Raw genomic sequence first — 23,262 nt, forward strand, 5'->3', positions numbered from 1 at the left:
CCGGGTAATCGTACCAGTACTTGGTTTAAGCTGTCATGAAGATCTTCGCAAAAACAGCTGTTTGAGTCAGGCGGGCGGTAACAAATTCCAAAAACGACCTTCCTAAATATAATGGTTAAGCAGCACCACACCATCTCTAAATTGTTTGATATATTCAAAAGAGCACAGTCAACGCAATCATTCACAGCAATGAGGACACCACCACCTATTCTCTCATTTCGGTCACAACGATACACACTGAATTGTTTCTGGCACTGAAAAAGTTCACTGTTTGCAATTTTATTAGATAACCAAGTTTCAGTTAATAAGATTATATCAGCATTTGTGCCATTGATTAAAGCGCTCAGACTGTCTCTTTTTGGAACGAGACTGCGAATGTTGGTGAACAGAATAGATAGTTCTGACGGTATGCCGCCACCCCTCGCGTGATCCTAGTTCGCGGAAGAGTAGATGCGGCCTGATCTGGTCGTCCTCGAGGAAGCAGCACCCGCATTTGGTGAGAGAGTTGGGGGTTGCAAGAAAGTTTGGTAAACAGAATTCTCGGAAGCATTGAACATGCATCACTTATTATTTGCATACAGCCTTTTGTACCGCAGTTTGAAGGTTGTGTTTAAGCTAAGGCCGAATTCCACTAACTTTTTACAAGCGTAGCGAGTTGATGCAGAAAAATCTTCGGTCATGCTTGTGCCACTATCCTTCAGTTCGGATCGTTTAGATAAGAGAAGTTCTTTTGACTTGTAGCTGGAAAATTTGGCAATGAGTGGTCTATCTTTGCCCGGTACATATTTACCTATTCTGTGCGCACGAACTATGTCTTCAGATGTTAAGCTAATGCCCAGTTTGTCACAAGCCATAGCGATAACTTTTTGTTCGGACTGACGAGAATTCTCAGTTTCTGCGTCCGATATACCGTAAAATAACAGGTTGTTCCTTCGGGACCTGTCTTCGGCTTCGTCAAGACGGGCACGCAACTCAGCTGCTTCGTGTTCTACGTGACTTAGCGACTCGCGTGCGTTAGCTACTTCTTGCTGTAAATTGTGAAGAGTGCCAATATTATTTTCTGCAATCTGCAACCGCACGTTGATGTCGGTGACAGCGGCAGAAACTGTCTCGTGGGAAACCTTAAGTTTCGCTATTGTCTGTGACATATTGGATTGGTTATCTTCAATTCGGATACAACGTTCGTTTGTATCTTTGACCATCTGAAGCAATTCCGCCATGGCTTTATCAGGCCCTGGATTTTCTTCAATATCACCGCAAAGCAATAGCAGCAAAGAAGAAAAAGGTACAAGCAGTGCTTCTGGGCACGGAAGCACAACCAAAAACGCATCATCTGACTTGTAACATTTGCTAGGCAAAAGAAGGGGATGACCAACCTGCATGACAAAAACGATGAACCGTGAGTCCTTCATCCTGTTTGAGCTTCCGTGCCCACTGGCGTGGTAACAAGCGGTACAAGCTTTTAAACCATCCGCTATCACACGTGTCGATGTCACTGACGCTGGGCAGCGCTGCTCGATGTCGAAGTAGGGAATGACGCTGTTGGGGCAGCCGGGCGCTTCGCTCTCTGACGCACGCGAAAATGCAGTGTCGATGCAGTTAAAAACTGGGCTCTTTGAAGTAAAACAGCAGCAGAGCATTTCCACTGAAGAAGGCGTTCCAAGATACTGGTAACCGCTTGATAGGAAGCCGAGCATCTGCATGACAAAAACGATGAACCGTGAGTCCTTCATCCTGTTTGAGCTTCCGTGCCCATTGTTCCAACTACCGCACGATCGCGCTTATTTCGCATGCTAGCAAGGTGATGTTGAAAATCCTCCATGGAAGGCTGCAGCAGTATGTGGATCGGGAGCTTCCGGACGTGCAAGCTGGGTTTCGCAAGGGCAAAGGAACTAGAGACCAAATTGCCAACCTTCGCTGGATCATGGAAAAAGCAAGAGAGTTCCAGAAACCCATCTACTTCTGCTTTATTGATTATGCGAAAGCTTTTGACTGCGTAGGTCACAGCAGATTGTGGCAAGCTCTCCAAGAGATGGGAGTTCCAATTCACCTCATCTGTCTCCTCAGGAACCTGTATGAAGGACAAGAGGCCACAGTCAGAACTGGGCATGGTCTTACTGATTGGTTTCCGATTGAGAAAGGAGTGAGGCAAGGCTGCATACCGTCGCCCTGCCTATTTAACCTATATGCAGAGTGCATCATGAGGAAGGCCGGTCTGGACGAGTCTTCAGCTGGAGTGAAGATTGCTGGAAAACGTATCAACAACCTTAGATATGCGGATGATACCACTTTAATGGCAGAAAGTGAAGTGGAACTCAAGAGACTTCTGATGCGCATACAAGAGAGTGAGAAATTTGGGCTTAAACTGAACATTAAAAAGACAAAGATCATGGCGTCTTGCCCTATCAAGCCCTGGAGAATCAATGGACAAGAAGTGGAAGCAGTGACAGATTTTCTCTTCTTGGGCTCTAAGATTACCTCGGAAGGAGACTGCAACCATGAAATTAGGAGACGCCTGCTTCTGGGAAAGAGAGCAATGGTTAGCCTTGACCGCCTAGTAAAGAGCAGAGACGTTAGTCTGCCAACCAAGATCCGTATAACTCGTGCTATGGTCTTTCCAGTTGTGATGTATGGAAGCGAGAGTTGGACTGTGAAAAAGGCTGACCGCCAAAGAATTGACGTGTTTGAATTGTGGTGCTGGCGAAGGCTCTCGAGAGTTCCTTGGACTGCCAGAAGATCAAATCAGTCGACATTGTCGACCATAAACCCTGACTGCTCATTGGAGGGTCAAATTCTAAGGTTAAAGCTCAGCTACTTTGGTCATCTGATGAGAAGAGAGGAGTCGCTGGAGAAAGATTTGATGTTGGGAAAGGTTGAGGGTCGCCGGAGAAGGGGTAGGCAGCGAACGCGATGGTTAGATGGCATCCTCGAGGCACTGCAGATGAAGTTATGTGATGTTAGGAAGATAGTGAGAGACCGGAAAGCGTGGCGTGACATGGTCCATAGGGTCACAAAGAGTCGGACACGACTGAACGACTGAACTGACTGAACTGTTCTAAGGCACCCTGATCTGGCTTCAAAGAGTAGGGCACTGCCTCTTGAGTTATCAAAGAAATCTTGCTTCCTAATATGCATTTTCCACTTACGGTATAATTCCACACTCTGTTCCTGTTCCATCGAATTTATCCAATTTTCACCTTCTGTGTTTTTCACCTGTTCCTTAATGCTCTTTATTTCTCCGTCCTTGTTACTAGCATACTTACTAGTTAGTTTCCTAGTTCTTTTTCTCCATTGTGAGTCCACGCTTTTTACGTACAGGCATTTAAATACTTTAACTGCCCATCTGTTACTGTCCAATTTCCTCAGGCGTTCCTCATATAATATTTTACTCTGAGCTTGCCGTACTTCGAAAGAGGCCCAGCCCATATCTCCCTGTACCGCCTCATTTGTAGTTTTGTCGTGGGCAGCTAGTGCTAATCGTCCAACGGTTCTCTGATTTATTTTTAATGTCGACTGTACCTCTTATTTTAGGCACAAAACCGTATTTCCGAAAGTAAGTCCGGGCACCATAATTGCTTTCCAAATACCTCTCAAAACCTCATACCTATTTTATACCCACAATGCCTTATGCTTCATTATCCCGGCATTCCTTCTCCCTTTGGCCCTAAGTGATTGCTCATGCTTTCCAATGTATGCCAATCCTTCGTTTACCCATACCCCCAGGTATTTATATTGAGCTACTCTAGGTATTTCATGGCCTTGTATTTTAAGACCCTGATCAGTTGAGCCGTTGAAAATCATCAGCCCCGACTTAACTGCGCTGAAACTGAAGCCTAGTGCGTCCCCTTCGTCTCTGCAATACTTAACTAGAGTTTGCAATTCTTCCAGTCTCTCAGCTAGCAGCACAATATCGTCTGCATACATCAAACCGGGGAGGCGCTGCTCTACCGCCTTTCCACCTAATCTATATGACAGTTTAAAACCGAGGTTACTGTCTTGTATCCTCCGTTCCAGGTTTATCATATAAAGTATGAACAGCACCGGTTATAGAGGACAGCTTGTCTTAATCCTTTGCATACTTTGACATCCTCCGTACTTCTTATCCCTTCCCACGTAATTTCTACTTTGTTATCCCGGTATATTTCCTGTAGAAACTCTATTATCTCATAACCGATACCTTCTTCTTTTAATATGTTCCACAGGAGTTCCCTGCTTACGTTGTCGTACGCCCCGTTTATGTCCAGGAAGGCCAAATACAAAGGTCTATTTTCCACTCTCGATATTTCGATGCATTGGGTAAGCACGAACAGGCTATCATCTAAGCGCCTACCATTTCTATAGCCGTTCTGAAGTTCTCCGAGTATCTTGTTACTTTCTACCCATGCTTGGACCTTTAATTCCACCGCCTAAATGGCTAACCTGTACATTACAGATGTTATGGCAATCGGCCTGTAGGATTTTATGTGTATCCTTTCTCCATTCCCTTTATAAATCAACTTCATTTTACTCTGCCGCCAGCTGTCCGGAATTTGCTTATTCGTTATGACTGGTTCCAGAGCTTTTAACAACGTTTCCTTACTTTTTGGACCGAGTTCATTAATCAGCTTGATCAGAATTCCATCTATTCCTGTAGATGTGTTTTTAGGAATATTTTTTTCTGCCTTTTTCCAGTTTAGATTGGTCAGTTCTAAGGTGGTTTGTATTCTGCTATCTTGTGTTGCTTCCTGATTTGCGGAGATTACCCTATCGTCGCTCTTAAATGACTCGGCTATAACTGATGTAATGTATTTCACTGCGTTATCTCCCTTTGAACAATTTCCCTCGTTATCTTGAATCCGATCCTGCTTTCTTTGATTCTTCTTCCCTAGCCAGCTTATATGGTTCCAGAATTTTCTTTCTCCGCCTCTAGAGGCATGGTGTATATCAGCCATCCAGCGATCGGTGGACTGTCTTATTTTACTTTGGACGAGGGCCTGTACCTCAAGTTTCTTTTGTCGATATGATTCCCCTTTTTGGTCGATTTCCTCCTGAGATACCTGTGCTTTCTTTGCCATTCGGTGTTCCCTTGAAGCAGCCCGTCGTTGTTCAACAGCTTCCCTGATTTTCTTATTCCACCAGCTCCGTGGCTTCCTCTTTCCATTCCAGCGGTTTGCTACTTTAACCTCCTGAATTTTCCTCCTTATGAGTAGTTCTATCTGTTCATAATCCCAGTCTTCCATGACGCTTTTCTCTATTGCTTCCTCTATGTCTGCTGCTATGTGCGCTATTTGCTCGTCGTTTAATTTTGCGTTTACGTTTTGTCTAAGTTCCATTTCTCTTTTCATCAAGGGCCCCATCTGCAGACTAATGCGTTGCACCGTCGCCTCGGTGGAACAGCGCCGCCCTCGGCGTAGTGCCGAAACAGCGGAATGCCGAGGAAGCTGAGCGGCGCAGTCGTTTCCGTTCTGCGAGGCCTTTTTGAGCCTGTCCCTACCCATCGTTTTGCGGTGTGGCTCTGAGAGCTTTGAGCTGCTTTAAGTAATCGCAAGGAGTATTTGTTGACCCGGAAATCTTAAAAAAGACAAGGACCGTTCTCGGCAGAGCGTGCGTGTTTTTTTGTCTTGTTTTTTTTTTTTAAACCGCCCGGCACATGGTATTTCTCTTATATACTCGAAAATGCCGCGCGCGTGATTTAACCATTCGCTAGGAACACCTTCGTTAGGCACTTGTTAAGGCGACTTCGAAGACGGGAATTGGGCCGGCACTGCGCGTCCATCTTATATTAGGTCTAGTCGAAACCTGCTTGAAGATCAAATACCGTCGAGCCGTGTAGCCGTGTAGTAGTGGTAGTTGTAATGGTCAGCGTTCATGTAAAATGAAAAAGATGCTGCACCTGTCTTTTTTGGTAATAGCTAGGCTCAAACGATTCAGAGTAGAATAATAGCAATTGACATTCCAGTTTCAACCTTGCAACGAGAGCAGTAAAAGGAGAAAAATAAACAAGCAAGACAAAAGTAGGATCCTATTTATGGATGGAATAGCAAACGCACATATACTTCCAGGACTTCCTGCACAATTACGCTACAATAGCTCACTGAACCCGGCCTTAAGACTATCAAACTTCATAATATAAGCCAAATTAGTAATACCACGTCAGTATAATTTTTACATATACGACAATGCTCTTGTTGAATACGTCGGAGCTGCTGCATATAATTGACTTAGAAAATACTATACTATACATGCATTTCTCCCGACATCTGCGGAGGTTGTGAAAAGAAAAAAATTAAATTTCCTGCTAGCGTTCTCTCAGCGCAAGAAGTTCAATGCGATTGACCGCACCTGCCTTGAACATCTGAAGGCAATAGTCCAATACTGTCAAACTGTTAAATGCAATCGAAAAAAAAAACACACAGTGTGAAGGGTTGTAAGATAAGCCACTGACAACTAAGAGAGCGTTCTATTGTTAAATGAATCCCTCTGATGGCTGGTTCGCTAAGGTGGTCGTTCGCTAAGCGTACCACAAGCTTTCGGGACCGATACCTAACTGACCTCGATACCTGATGAGTGTGAGGGGACCTGATGAGTGTGAGTTTTCTATTTGCACGTAAAGGAATCCGGATAACTGAAAGCCATTCCTTTTACAACTTTGTCACTGCAGCTGCCGGACTTCTGCTAAATCTGTTTACATTGGCCATACAAGCAATTTCTGAGAGAGGTAAAATGGTCTTGTCATACTACGCCACAATCAGGAAATCTCACGTTCACTAAAACGCCGATGAGAAACACATGTATTTAGGCGGGCCAGGAAATGGACGCTGCTGAGAAAATACCTAAAGCCATGTCAGGTGCAAAGTGAATGCGAAAAACAACTGCTACACGGCCTTCGAAATTAAAAAAAAAGATACGTTTATGCTCGTTTCCACAAATTACATTTTCTTGTTCGACTTTTATATGAAGTCGATAGCAGATTTTGTGACCATGCGGTATTGATTGAGCTGTGAAATGAGTGATTTTATTAAGCGAAATGGACATGCCACAAACAAATGTTAACAAATTTTAAGAGTATAAATGCAGAGCTCTCGGCGCATTTTCATTGGCTGACAAACGAAAAGAGGAAAAATGACAAGATCATGGTAATAGGAATTGTTCATGTCTCCTATCTGCTCTTTCTGTTAAGAGAAAAAAGTAAATTATCTTTGACTATGTCAGCGAAAGTATCTGCACAAACATTGTCTCTGCCCATCACTGAAGATCGTAACGCAGCGCGAACATCGATGGTGGAGTCAAATCCAACCGCGAATATCGCGTGAAGCCTCTGCCAAGCACCGAGAAAGAGCTGTCAGAAATGAGCGGATTCGAATCCAGTAATTTCTCTTGGGAAGCGGATACGAAGTCCGGTAGCTATCCCCGCAGCCGATCACTCCGCGTGCAGAGTGTAACATACTCTCGCACTGTTCGTTGCAAGCCGTCATCTGCATCAACTTCTATCTGTGCCGAAAACAGGCATATTGCTAGCGCACAAGGAGGACACACACGGCGGATAGGCGGACAGGACAAACGCTAGACTTAGAACTGAAGTTTATGCCGGGCAAAACACATTTATACTTTTTTCCCCCTGCTCCTTAAAATGTGTGCTTTCCACTTTCACTCCAACCTTCCTTCCTTCTGTTACGTTTCGCCACCAACAAGTGGGTCAGCTGACGCGGCCACCGCATAGCAACAGGCAGAAAAGCGAGCGGATCGGCCATTTCGGCGCCGTCCATCAGCCGCCCAACGCTTCCTCCCACGGGCAAGTCTCCACGTGATCTTGCCACGCGCCAAATGTGTGTGCGTGCGTGTGTGTGTGCAAACGCTGGCCAAGACCGGAGCTCGAGGGAGAGTGCGTCGTCCTCGCCCGTCTGCAGGAGGTAGAGGAGATGTGGTCGCGCCACCTGCGATTGAGTCATCTTCTCGTGTCTGTACATGCAGGGCTCTCCCTTTCCTGTGAGGGCTCTCCCTTTCCGCGGGAACTGGCAAGCCGAGAGCAAGCTTTACCGCTTTACCGAGAGCAAGCAGGAGAGGAAGAAAATACTCTCTAACCAGATCCCTTGCGCCGGCCCATTGTTGCTAGTAGCGAGTGGGCTGTGCATTCGCACGCTTCAGGCATAGTAGAGCCGCCTTGCACCTCGGTAATTGTCTTTTTAAAGACATAAAAATGTCTTTATTAGCACCCCCTTTAATGGTAATGTCATTCGGACAGCAATGCGTGATCGTGGACTGCACAAACAATAAAAGAAATCGCAATATGACTGCCAAACGCGTATGCGGGAAGCATGCATCGACAGTCCGAGTTTGGCTGTGATATGTTTCTGCTCCACCGCTTTCCAGTCTATCCTTAGTTAATTCGCCTATGAACGTTTTATGTAAGCCAGATAGACTTAGTACCAATGACAAACTCATAAATATGATGCCTATTTCACTTCTTCCGCCGTAGTAGCCACGCACGGTAGGCAGGCCGTGCCTCCCGCAAGCCCTCCTCGCCAACGATACGGTGGATCTCTTCCGCCAACGCAAGAGCGTGCTGAAATCTATTCTTCACTAAAACAATAAGCCGACAGCAAATATATATATATATATATATATATATATATATATATATATATCTGGTGGATTTCTGACCCATACCGTGTTATTGATAATTGCAGTACAAATAAGATACGCAACACATTGCCGCTGGTGCGGCGCGCGGCTCCGCTGCTAAGGCGTCACCGAAATATAATCTTTCTTTTACTGATACTATGGGGTCGGCAGCAAGGCAGTTCCATGAGAGACCATTTACTCTAGCGCTGAGCAATTACAAAGCGTCGCCGGATGTGCCTTCGATGCAAAACAATTTAGGCCTAGCTACGACTAGGGAGTAGCACTCGACGAGAGTGCCACATATAGACCGCCGCGCCGCTTTCGTAAGCGCTGCTGTATGTGCTGCGAATTTGTCGTCTTCTTTGATGGTGCAGCTGAGAGCGTACGTTTTTCGACGTTTTGCTCAACAATAGGTCGTGCAAGAGATGCTGGTAGGGACGGAGGTATACGATGTTGTTGTGCCGCAGGACGAACACCTTTATAAAAACGTCGACGGACGGTACTTTAGATTCTACTTCTTTTATGTGCTGGTTTTCAACCGTGGTTTAAGTTGAAAGTATACATTGTTGAAGCAGGACAGCTCGATCCTATATCGAAATGGGTCGCACTTCATGTTAAATCAATGCGGCGATAACTGGAAAGCATCTTTCGCAGTATCTGCATTCCGCGTTCAGTAGTTGGCCGTACGGTTCAATCGCCTAGTGGTTTTGTGTACGATTGCCATTGCGACTATAAAATATAAATGAAATTGCTTGCATCGTGAAAGATAGAACAGATGCATCCTCACTGCCGAAGTGGAGCGCAGTTCATAGCAGTCACCCCGGCCGCTTGTGCTGTTTCCAACAGCTGCCGCTATGTCAAACGGATGGTATACGGTTTCCTGGTGCGCTCAAACAAAGCAGAAATAGCATCAAGGTGTCGAATAGCTTTCACGAGCACCGTGAAACAGCAGTTTTACAATGCCGCACCGCAGCATCAACGCGCACAGCACAGCCCAAGATGGCGTCAAGAGGGGCTGAAGCGCACGTTCCAGTTGGGCTCATACGGGGCGCCACCATCAAACTAAGATGGCCGCACCCAGGCATCGAAACTAAAAAGGTCTATAAAAAGCAGCGGCAGACTTCGCTGCGACCAGGACTAATTTGGGCGGCGACGCTGTGACGACGCTGGACACCAGCTGTGGGAGAGTGTCTGTATTCTCTCCGGGTCAGCTTCTCTGCCCGTTTCTTCATGATGTTGTAATAAAGGCTGTTTCGTTAGAAGACGCCTCGTCTTTGCTGGGACCGTTGATGCCGTCCGCCGAGCCACGGAGCCGCCAGGCCAACGGTACCAAGGGGCCGCGAGCCGCATGTAATAACTGCTGGCAGCGGTGCGATACCCAGTCGTGCGAGCCACACCTAACCACTGGCGTCAGCGGTGGGGTGAGCCACGCGAACCCCAAACGTAATAACTGGTAGGCAGCGGTGGGACGACCAAGCCGTAAACGTGGTCGTAAAGACGAGCCAGGCGATACCGTCGTCCAACAACTGGTGAACAGCGAAGGAACGAGAACGATCAAGCCGTGACCGTGATCGTTGAAACGAGCCAGGCCTGTCCGAGGTGCAAAATCTAGTGGGAAGAGCTGAGATGTCCCAGGCGTGACCCGTGCAACAAGCACCTCAGCGGAAAACCGGGAACAGTGCAACGAGCCCTGTGTGATGACTGGTTGCCTGCAGCGGAACGACTGCGTTGGATTTTTGGCTGCGAGATTTGGTGAGTGCGGGACTTTCTTCTACTGAGTTTTGCTAGGCTTTTGTTAAGTAGAGAACAGAGCTGGTAATTGTGTTCTCGTCGTTGCTGGGTTAATTGCAGCAAGGCAATAGTGGGCAGTAGAGAAGGCAGAACTCGAAACAGCCATGGATTTGGATTTGAAGTCGTTGCGCAAACCCGAATTGCTGGAGCTTGCGAAGTTGTTGGGTCTGGATTTGTCAGACAAACTCAGAAAACCAGAAGTGTTGAAGGCTATTCTTACGTTGGAAGCTGAAGATGACGAGCTTTTGGAATGCCTTGAGATCATTGACGAACGTCACGAGAAAGAGGATCGTGAACGTAGGGAACGTCACGAGAAAGAGGACGCCCGCGTAAGGAAACTGATGCAGCTGAAGATTTCAGCACATGGAATGAGCGTGGAAAAGATTAAAGCTTTCAATGCCATTCAGTGTAACGATTCAATACCGCGAGATGGTCCGCCACCGTTCCTCATCGCCGAGGATATGGCTGAGTATTTGGCAGACTTTGAGAATGCTTGTAGAAGTAAACGCTTCGAGCGAGATAGTTGGGCGCAGAAGTTAGTAGCTCTTCTCTCCGCTGAAGCGTCGGAAAAAATCAAGGGCTTGGTTGGCGACCACTTGAAAAATTACGATGCATTAAAAGAGTCATTGGTGATACGATATCAGATAACGCCTCATGATCTTCGGAAAAGATATGAGAACGAGAACCATTGTGACACGACGTACTTTGATTTGGCGTATCAGCTGAAAGCCGCTGTAAGCGAATGGCTAGACAGCACGGACGTTTCGGAGCAAATTAATCTAACTTGCACCGGAGTGTGAGACACAGCTTGGGGAAACGGCTGAGCAATGTGACCGCAGTAGCGAGCCGACCGAGCCTCGAACAGAAGAGTATCCTGTGACCTTGGTCGAGCCACTAGCTGAGAAGGTTAGCGCCAGCTCCAACGACGGGAAATCCGCAGGGACGCTGTCCAGCGAGGTGAACTGTACGCCGACCCAAGTAGCTGTAGAAGATACAGTTCCATCAAATGAGAGTGAGGAACTGGCAATAACTGAACCGCCTCTCAAGTCGAAAGCAGAAGCTTGTATAGAGCGCGACGGAGATGGAAACGAGCTAGGAGATGAGAAAATTTCGGTTTCCGAAATCAGCTGTGTCGTAGAGCAGGGCACGCAGAAAAACGGAGTGCCAATCAGGGAAACTGCGCAGCCCGCGAGTTGTGATCAGCCAGGGCACACCGACGAGGAGTGCGCGTCCGCTGTAGAGAGCAACACTTGCGAAGCCGACAGCGAACGATCAGGGCAGACTCAGAATTGTTCGTGCCCCGATACCACGCTAGGGGTTATTCACGAGAAAAGCAACCCCAGTGCGAACGCGGACGTGGCACACATGGCCCTCACACAATCCGAAGCGCCCCAGCTGTCGAAGGAGCTTGATAGTGCGCCGGTTAGCTCTGAGCGAGGCGACGCACTGAGTGGCGCCAGATCAAATGCCTAGCAAGGGGACTGACAGGAGCGGTTGTCTTTCGGACTTGACTGAAAGTGAGTCATGCTGGCCGCGATGCCGACGCGGCGCCGCACTTCGACCGGAATAGCGTACACGCTAGAGTTCCTGCGGCAAAAGTCAGGCGATCACATGTGGTGTTTGTAGGCGCGAACGCATTGATCTCTTTTGGAGTCACCGTGTATAATAATAATATTATTAAAATTATATATATATATATATATATATATATATATATATATATATATATATATATATATATATATATATATATATATATATTGTTACGATGGGGTAAGACGTCGGAGCGCTGAACAACAAGACGATACGGCCGGGAGCTCAGCTGGTCAACGGGAGCGCGTCAGGCACGAACAGTTGATGGGACATACCGAAGTGATCTACAATTCGCTGATGACGTTGCCTTGTTAAGCAATTCAGGAGATGAACTACAAAAGATGTTTGGTACGCAGGGAAAGCAGACATAAAAGTAGGCCAGAAGGTAAAATATTTACTTCACAAGTTTAACATCACGTAGAGGGCTATATTGACACAAACAAGGTGCATTTTTTTGCATGTGATTCTGTAAACATTCTCTAAGGCGGTGTGCGTGTGAATGAAAAAAACGCGTTGTTTTAGCAGCGAATAACGTACTTAGGACATGAAATTGATAAGGATGGCCGGAAAAGGTGGTGGCCTTTACAAAAGCACCTCGGCCGACCAACGTGGCCCAGTTGAAGGCATTTTCGGTGAAAATAAATTTCTGCCAAATTTTTGCCAAATTTGAAAGCGGTCCTTGAACCACTTGACGACTTGGTCCGCAAAAAAAAGCAAATGGTCGCGGCAGTTTCACGAGGCTTTCACATTAGCCAAAAACATGTCTCATAAAAATGGTTTGTGGGGTCCCAAAGCGACTCAGGCTAGGAGAGACGCCGTAGTGTAGGACTCCGGAAATTGCTACCACGTGGGGTTCTTTAACATGAACTGAGATCGCACAGCACACGTCTCGCAGCTTTACGGCGTAAAAAAGGAATCTGGCTCATCATGTTCTCCCTCAGGTCCTACCGATGAGAGCGATTTTCTACGTTCCTGCTGTTGAAGGATGACGCCGCTACCGAGTTCCGGACCAACGTCTCTTAGTTCACCAACTCGCCCAGTCAGCCGTTCTTCAACGTGCTGGACCTTAAAGTGCTACCGGCGCTGGATGGTCGACTGGCAAGCCTGGAAACGCCTGCACGAACGTCACCTGCATAAGCAGCTGTTGCCCTCAGCCTCACCGGCATCTTGCGCCGACATGGCAGCCAGACGCTCTTTCTCGGGAAAGTAGTTTTTTCAGTATCTTGGACTGTTTGTGATGCATCACCGGTCATGATAGAGTCTGCTTTTCCTGCTCGGAAGGTAAAGGTTTTGTGCTACGTTTTTCTCAACGATTAACAGGAAGGTAAATATTCTTACCATTCCGTTAATGAAAAATCGTTTACAAAGTCGGCGCTGGATACCAAAACGGCTGTGTGCATGCATTTACGCCTTCTGTACGATGTTACCGCGATCTGTTAAGAATACACACGCTTGGTTCAGACAATCCTACTGCTTGCGGAAGACGCAGATCAAAACTTTGTCTTCCGAGCAGGAAACGGAGATGTTCAAGACTGTCATGACTATTCCGGTGATACAGCACAAACAGTCCGAGATACTAAAAAAAACTATTTTCGGCAAAAAATAACCGAACTTGCCGATAAAGTCAAGCTCACTGAAGATAATGAGTCGCTGGTTTTTTCACTAAAGTCTAAAGTAGAGCGTTTATCGCAGAATGTTGAAAAAACTTGGTGCCAAGTGCCTGGCGCTGCAGCCATCCCATGATGATTTGGAGAACCAATCCTGAAGGAACAATTTAATTTTCTATTGTTTGCATGGCAATGAAAATGAATCGCGGGAGCAGTGTAACGTCATCTCTTTTTGCTCTGAAAATCTCTGTGGATGCAGCGGCTATTGAAAGGGCGCAGAGACTAGGGCAGTATGTGCCAGATAAGGCGAGACGTTTCACTGTGTTGTCTTATAAAGGCAGGATTGGTGTCCTTTCAAATGCTTGAATGAGTGAAAACTATTCTGCAAAAGTTCAGCAGCAAAGAAAAAAGCTTGTACAGCTTGCTAAAGAAGGTGGAGGAAAAATGAAACTGCTGTTTAATACCCTAAACTTCTACAATAAAACTTTCATGTGCAACACTGAAACAGACACTATTACTTCTGTAGACCAGTAGCCATCACTGCGCCCCTCACGTAGCTAACAAATCGCTGTTCAAAAGGGAACTTGTCCGCATTTTCGTTAACTGCCGTAGTCTAAAAAATAAAAGCTGATTAATTCCTTCACTCCTGGAAGTAACGACCGTAGACGTGGTAATTGGAACGGAGTCATGGCTGGACAGAACCATGAGTGAATATGTCCTATACCACGTATAGGAAAGATCGCAACACACGCGGTGATGGTGTATTCATACTTGTGCATAGCAGTTTGAGAAGTATGAGGCTGTCAAGTGCAAACTTCTACTGGGCGGTGGTACTTCATTAGCAGTCGGCTCTACCAGTCCCGATGAATTTTTTCAACTTTATGCCGGGGACATTAATATGCCTTGGGTATAATGGTCTTCTTTCCAACCAGTAATTACCGCTACATCTTTACTGCATAGATTTCCGGGATGCCCACCAGTTGTTGCAGTTTGTTCAAAAGCGCAAGAGAATCGGCTGTGCCAATGTACTAGACATGCTTTTTACCTCCTCTGCCATAACGTTGCCAGATATAAGTGACCGTGATGTAGTTCTCGCAAGCTTATCTCGTGATACAATCAAGCGCCAGCCCAGTGTTTTTTATGGAAAAGGGCTTCATTATCACAGGAGCTCGATGCGTTCCTTCCTGAATTTCTTTTGCACGCACTGTTTCTGAATATAGATTCCTTCTGGAACTTATTTAAAACTAAAATATTATCACTGACGCACAGTTTCTCCCCGTCCCGCTTCATTTCAGCCAAGTGTGGTGACGATAAGCATTGGATGAATGGTCTGCTGCGAGCTATGGTTAACAGACGCCTGTTCCGTGGTTACTGCGATATGCCTGCGTTTGTGCTGTATTCCGAAATGAAAAAACAAACTAAGAGCTTATGCAAAGAAATACGCCAGGTTAAAAGAGCATACTTAAACACACTTTGGCGAAGACTAAAAAATAACCCAAAGGAAGTGTGGAAATATGTTAGAAGTGAGAAAAACGCCTGTGACACTCTGACTGATATACTCGATGGAAATGATTTTGGCTAATATTCTGAAAGCAAAGCTAACACTTTCATTCTTTATTTCCAGTCGGTGTTTTCCGATCCTGTTAATACACAGACTGCCTTTAGTCTCCAAGCATTCAAACCAGAATCAATTAAATTGAAATTTCTGAATGGGGAATCATGCTTTTATTACAGAAAATTAAAGTTACATCCGCACTGGGGCCTTTTCCAATTACGTTTTAAAAAAGTGTGCTCCTAGTTGGTTAGGTCGTTAAAAGATTGCGATTTCCATCTTCACTGCCAATGTCGTTCCCACACATATAAGAATGGTGATAAAACGCCTTGCAAAACACTCGAGCATTGCTCCATCTACAAGACGTTTTCTGTTCGACACAACATGGTCTCGTGTGAAACACAGCTTGCAGAATTCACTCATGACATTTGCGCTTTCCTAAAATCCGCTGGCCAGGTGGAGAGCTATTGCTACAAAAGCTTAAATATCCCTGCTCCACTTCAGACCTGGATAGAATCGTATGTTGTGGGAAGGAAACAGTGTGTAGTCTATGACGGAATCAGTTCAGCAACTGTGGGTGTGACATCATGGTGTTCCGCAGGGCTGTCTTAGGTACTGTTCTTTTTTCGTGTTTATAAAGGAACTCACTAGCAACAATTCAAGAAAAATCAGACTTTATGCAGACGACTGCTGTATCTGCCGCAACTTTTCTTCGGAAGCAGATGCAGCTATTTTTCAACATTACCTCAACACCGTGTTTTCTTGGCGTGAAGAATGGAATATGTAACTAAATCTCTCCAAATGCAACCTCGTCCGCTTTACTAAAAAGAAACAATTCCTTCAAACAGATTATTTTCTTGATAGCGCGGACATATATCAGCTGCTTCAACTTGGGAGTCTTGTTTTCGAGTGACCTGGGAGTCTTTTTTTTCTAGTGACACATAATAAACACATAAATTATATATCAGCTAAGCCGGTCGCACACCTTCGGAGAAAATTTTAGGGATGCTTCACTCAAAGAGAACAGATTCATTACTGACCTCGAATACGCTTGCGCCGCTTGGGACCCACATACAAAACAGAATACTGACGAACTGGAGCGCGTCCAAAAACGGGCTGCCCGCTTTGTCTCTGGCAATTTAAATTTCCAAAAAAAGGTCTTCAGATTTGCGAGACAAATTGGCGTGGTCTTTACTCGAAAAGAGGCGTAAATATCTGAGATTTTCTTTCTTTTGTAATGTTATTAATGGTAAAACTGTCATTCCAAAACAAAAATCAGTATCTGAACCAACTTACATTTCAGCCCGCACTGACCGTATACTAAATGTGCGTGAGTACAATGCTGGAATCAACACATTAAAAAATAGTTTTTTGTTTCCCACGAACAGTACACGATTGGAATTGCTTGCCAGTGCAAATTATAGCTTCCCCTCCCACACAGTTTTCACCACCTTACAAAATCATTTGCTAATATGATTGTGATCATAGATTATTCTGAGTGTTATTATTACTGCTAACATAATTCTTCACATGACTATCAGTGTAGCATTATTAGTTATCCTTCCGTATTCTTTTCTGTTTGTTATTTTCTCCGCGTATGTCGTGCGCGGGCTTGTTTTTATGCAATGTTTCTTTCTATTTCTGCTTTTGATTTGTTATTATTTGTCTTCGTAAATTGAATTATTTTTCCAATTTATTGTATTGTCAAGGAGTGCTGCGTTTTGAAATTTTTATTTTCTCCAGTGTGTCGTACGCATGTTTAATTTTCAGCAACGTTTTTTTTCCTTCTTTCTTCCCTTTCTCTCACTGCATCATCTGTCAAATTTATTGTATTCTATGTCTGTTTGTTTTTATGCTGTTCCCCCCCCCCCTCCCCAACAATGCTCCAGTGGTAGCGCTGTAGGTATCCTGTAAAAATATAAATCAATAAATAAATAAATAAATTCAGATCACATGGGATGCCGCAGAGTGCGGAATCTGCGCAGCATTGTCGCGCGTCGAAAATGGCAATTAAAAGCCCATAGCATTTGGGTCTCGGTCATTGTCATTGCGGTGGTGGTGGCGTAGCAGTACAACATCCGCCTCGGGTTCAAATACCATTGCCCCGCAATTCTCTACCTTTATCTTTGAAATTATTGTTCCTTGCCTCTAGGGTAATGTCGCCATCCTCAGTTAGAGCTGAAAACCTATTCTGTAGCGAGATCCTGAACTCTTCTGCCCTCCCCCTCACCGGTAATTCGTTGATGGGTTCGAATTCGAGCGGTGCAGCGGTGGCGTAGCGCTAGAACATCCGCCTCGCATGCAGGAGGACCGGTGTTCAAATCCCGGTGCAAAGCAATTTTCCACCGGATGAAAAAAAAAAAAAAAAAAAAATCCGCGTGTCGATGGAATTGCATAAACAGGTTTGGGGGGCAACCTGATGCCGGTGAACACATCCGGAAACGCACTCCCTCACCAGAACAGGAGTTGGCCACCCTGGTGCAGTAATTGGCCACAACCTTTCATGATAAGCTCCATAAAACCCCGGCACTCACTCACAAGCGCCTGCGGAACAACTGACCACGGCGGCGGTCAGACCTGTGACGAAGCAGGGTTTGCTAAGAACTTCTGGCTCCGCTGGACAGGCCGCCATTGGAAACTGACCCTGGCAACGTTTAACGCTAGCACCCTAGCTAGTGAAGCTAGTTTAGCAGTGCTGTTAGAGGAACTAGACGGTATGAAATGGGATGTCATAGGGCTTAGTGAGGTTAGGATGCCGAATGAGGCATATACTGTACTGAAGGATGGGCATGTACTGTGTTATCGAGGTTTACCAGAGAGGCGACAACTAGGAGTAGGTTTCGTAGTCAATAAGTATATAGCGGGTAATATAGATGAATTCTATAGCATAAATGAGTGGGTGGCAGGTATCGCATTTAAGCTTAATAAGCGGTATAAACTGAAGGTTGTACAGGCCTATGCACCCACATGTAGTTATGATGTCAGGCATTGGAAAGCTTCTACGAAGATGTAGAATCGGCAAGGCGAAAAGTAAAGACGCAGTATACTGTACTAATGGGCGACTTGAATGCCAAGGTAGGCAAAAAGCAGGCAGGAGACCAGGCAGTAGGTGACTATGGCATTGGTTCTAGGAATAGCAGGGGGGAGTTACTAGTTGTGTTTGCAGAGCGCAATAACTGAAGAATCATGAATACCTTTTTCAGCAAAGGGAAGAACCGAAAATGAACTTGAAAAAGTCCTAACGGAGAGACTAAAAATGAAATTGACTTCACAATGTGCTCAACCCCCGACATTATGCAAGATGTAGAGGTAATCGGGAAAGTGTGATGCAGTGACTACAGGATGGTGAGGTCCCGAATCAGCCTAAATCTCAAGAAGGAACGCAACAGATTAGTAAGAAAGAAACCCATCAAAGAATTAGCGGTGAGGGGGAGGGCAGAAGAGTTCAGGATCTTGCTACAGAATAGATATTCAGCTCTAATCAAGGACAGCGACATTACCCTAGAAGCAATAACAATAATTTCAGAGATGTCATTACTGAGTGTGCGATAGAAGTGGGCTGTAGGATAGTTAGAGAGGACACCGGTAAGCTGTCTAAGGAGACGAAAAGTTTGGTTAAGAAACGCCAGACTGTGCAAGCTTTCAATCCAACAGACCAGATAGAATTAACCGATTTATCAAAGCTAATCAATAAGCACAAGGTGGCCGATATAAGGAAGTATAACATGGAGAAAATTGAGCATGCTGTAAAGAACGGGGGAAGCCTTAAAGCGGTAAACAATCGGGCATAGGCAAAAAGCAGATGTATGCGATAAGGAACAAGGCGGGCAACGTCATCATGAATATGGACAAGATAGTCGAAGTAGCCGAGGAGTTCTATACAGATCTCTACAGTAGCCAAAGTAGTCAGGACCGTAACGAGATTGGCGGTAGGAAAAAACAGACTTTCTACCAGTGACGAAGGACGAGGTCAAGAAAGCATTAGAAACTATGAAAAGGGGGAAATCATCTGTATAGAATCAGATAACTACAGATTTGCTGAAAGACGGGAGGGATATCATGCTAGAAAACTGTCCTTCCTGTATACGCAGTGCCTGGTGTCATCGACGGTACCGCAACCATGGAAGAATGCAAACATTATCCTTATTCATAAGAAAGGGGACTCTAAGGACCTTAAATATTACAGGTATTCACTGAGGTAATCGCTAATAAAATCAGGACAACCTTAGACTGCAATCAAGCAAAGGATCAAGCAGGTTTTCAGAAACGGTACTCTACTACTATCGATCATATCCATACCATCAATCAGGTGATAGAAAAATGCTCGGAATATAACCAGCCCTTATACATAGCATTCATTGATTACGAAAAAGCTTTTGACTCAGTTGAAACCTCGGCGGTGATGCAGACATTGCGAAATCAGGGGGTAGACGAGCCGTACGTGAAAGTGCTGGAAGATATATATAGTGGCTGCACAACAACCATTGTTCTGCATAAAGAAAGTAACAAAATTCCCATAAAGAAAGGGGTTTGGCAAGGCGACACAATCTCCCCAGTACTATTCACAGCTTGCTTAAAGGAAGTATTAAGACTTGGAATGGGAGCAGTTAGGGATAAGGGTAGATGGAGAATACCTCAGTAATCTTCGATTTGCTGATGACATTGCCTTGCTAAGCAACTCGGGGGATGAACTGCAAATAATGATTGATGACCCAGACAGGAAAAGTAGAAAGGTAGGTGTGAATATCAATATTGTAAGATGGGGGTTTATTGATCAGATCAGCAGGACTCGAACAGCAGGACTGGGCAGATCAGCGGCGAACACAGCAATAGCGAACACCGTCAGGCCCAACACGCGCAGCGATCACAATGCCACTGCTTAGAATGTTCCTCGTGTACTTCTTCCTCTTCACAATTACCCGCGGGACGAAGAGGAGACATCCTGGCGACTTATGGCGTGAGCAAGACGGCAGGGTCGTATTAGGGTTTAAGGCACTGGACTTGAACAATCTCGCGTCCGCGCCGGCGTAGATCATAAGATGGCGTAAGAGGTTCCACCACATAATTAACCGGAGAGGTGCGCTCCAGAACTCGGTATGGGCCATGGTATTTAGCAAGAAATTTTGAAGACAGTCCAGGAGCATTGGTAGGTATCCACAGCCACATAAGAGCGCCATACGAGAAGTCCGGTGTCGAGTGTTGGTTGTCATGGATGGATTTATGGCGGTATTGGGTGTTAGCCGGGAATGCGGGGGCAATTTGTCGACAGTCTTGCGCATGTTGGGCTGCTTGAGACGCAGGAGTATACTCTAATATGTCTAACTGATACGGGAGTATGGTGTTGATTGTAGCAGAGGGGTGACGGCCGTAGAGGAGAAAAAAAGGAGAGAAGCCAGTAGTAGACTAAGTTGCGGTATTGTAAGCGTAAGTGACATATCGAAGGACGAGGTCCCAATTTGAGTGGTTGGAGGAGACGTACCTAGAGAGCATTTCGCCAAGGGTACGATTGAAACGCTCAGTGAGGCCATTAGTCTGGGGATGATAGGTGGAGGTTGTTCTATGAATAATGTTGCACTGGGTGAGCAAGGCTTTCACAACGTCACAACGCGTCCTCTGTCGCTGAGCAGCTCTCGAGGTGCGCCGAGGCGGAGAACAAATCGCTGCAAAATGAAGGAAGCTACTTCTGACGCTGTGGCAGATGGAAGTGCGGCGGTTTCTGCATACCTCTTCAGATGATCAACGGCTGCCGGTTGCCCAGCGGTTGCCGGCTGCAGTGTAGGGAAGCGGCCAATACAAATCAATGCCGACGCGGTCGAAAGGGCGTGGTGGGTTGGGTAACGGTAGCAATTAACTCTCCAGCGGAACGTTGAGGAGATGGCTTGCGACGTTGACAGGTGAGGCATGAGCGAACGTACTTGAGTACGAAGGTGTACATGCCCCGCCAGTAGTACCGCAGCCGGAGACGAGTGTATGTCTTGAAGACACCCGCGTGACCGGATTGTGGGTCAGCGTGGAAATAGTCACAGATTTGCGGGGAATAAGTAGCAACCACTTGCGGCTATCTGCGCAGTAGTTGCGGCGGTAGAGGAGGTTATCACGAATGGCGAAGTGGGAAGCATGGCGGCGGAGAGCACGCGATGGAGAAGCAGCTGTGGGATTGGAGATAAAATCTAGAAGAGAAAATATCCAAGGATCTTGCCGCTGCGCTGACGGCATGTCATTGATGTGAAGCGATGGCGGGGAAACGTCGGATGAGGAAAGGCTCGCGACCTCAGCTGTGAGGGGGCAGCGGGAAAGGGCTTCGGCGTCGTGATGCTTGCGGCCGGAGCGGTAAACAACGCGGACATCATATTCCTGACGGCGAAGAGTCCATCTTGCTAGTCTGCCGGACGGGTCTTTCAGTGAGGAAAGCCAGCAAAGCGCATGGTGGTGCGTCACTATGTCAAAAGGGCAGCCATAGATGTAAGGGCGGAATTTAGTAAGAGCCCAAATAATCGCTAAGCACTATTTTTCTGTGACAGAGTAATTGGATTCAGCCTTCGTGAGTGTTCGGCTAGCATAGGCGACCACGTATTCAGTATAACCTGATTTGCGGTGAGCGAGCACAGCGCCGATACCAATACCACTGGCGTCCGTGTGGACCTCAGTAGGCGCTGTGGGATCGAAGTGACGTAGGACAGGCGGTGCCAAGAGGATCCGGCATAAAGTATTGAAGGCATCGTCGCACGTTGGCGACCACGACGAAAAGTCGGAACTGCCGGACAGAAGGTCTGTCAAGGAAGCGGCAATTGAAGCAAAATTTCCAATAAAGCGGCGAAATTAAGAGCACAGCCCGATGAAGCTACGTAGATCTTTGATGGATGTAGATTTGGGAAAGGCTGCTACGGCACGAAGTTTGGCAGTATCTGGAGATACACCTTCTTTAGAGCCAACGTGGCCAAGAATGGGGAGCTGGCGGGTGGCAAAACGACATTTTTTCAAATTCTTCTGCAGTCCGGCATCAGATAGGCAGTTCAAAACGTGCTTCAGACGGTAGAGGTGTGTATCAAAGTCAGGAGAAAAGACGACAATGTCGTCGAGGTAGCAGAGGCACGTCTTCCACTTTAGGCCACACAAAATAGTATCCATCATCCGCTCAAATGTTGCCGGAGCATTACAAAGGCCAAACGGCATAACTGTAAATTCGTACAAGCCGTCGTTAGCTACAAAGGCAGTTTTGGGACGATCAGCCGCTTCCAGGGGAACTTGCCAGTAGCCGGAACGTAAATCTAGGGAAGAAAAGAGCTCGGCGCCTTGCAAACAATCGAGAGCGTCGTCGATGCGTAGGAGAGGGTAGACGTCATTTCGCGTAATCTTATTCAGGCGGCGATAATTGACATAGAAGCGGATAGAACCATCTTTCTTTTTTTACGAGGACAGCAGGTGACGCCCAAGGGCTGCTTGAGGGTTTAATCACACCATTCTGAATCATTAGGTCGACTTGCTCTTCGATATCCTGGCGTTCGGCTGCAGACACACGATAGGGGCGCTGTCGCAGTGGTGCGTGGGTGCCGGTGTCGATGCAATGAGTGACTGTAGCAGTTTGACTCAAACAACTTTGATGAGAGTTGAAGGAGGAGCGAAAGTGATGTAGTAGGTTCAAAAGCTGAGTGCGCTGCGCTCTTGGAAGATCGGCGTCGATGGAGCGGAGGAAGAAGTCTGTAGAGCGAGGAGCGGGCGCAGGTGAAGGGGGACTGAGCGCATTCACGGCAGAGTGCGACGCGTCGTCAGGTTCCTCAGAGATCAGAAGAGATGCCATTGGCTGGATACTGCCGAGGCATTCACCATGGCGCAAAGCAGTAGGGGAGTTAAATGGGTTAGAGACCCATAACATGGAAAGGCCAGCGTAAATAGCGAGCACAGCGTAGGGCAATGGAAGACACTTGCGGCGCAGGAAAGTATGGGCTGGTGTGAAGAGAACGGTCTCATCGCTAACAGAGGTACAAGCGACACGAACAAGCACAGGAGAGTAGGGAGGAAGGTCAATATCTTCGGCGACGAGGGTTTTAGCACAGGAATTTCGTGGATCAGCGTCTGGTAAGGCATCGCGCAAAGTGGAGAATTCCATTTCAGCTCGAG

The sequence above is a fragment of the Amblyomma maculatum genome, chromosome 3 (assembly GCF_055883805.1).
Source record: "Amblyomma maculatum isolate TAMU_Amacu chromosome 3, ASM5588380v1, whole genome shotgun sequence".
Lineage (NCBI taxonomy): Eukaryota > Metazoa > Arthropoda > Arachnida > Ixodida > Ixodidae > Amblyomma > Amblyomma maculatum.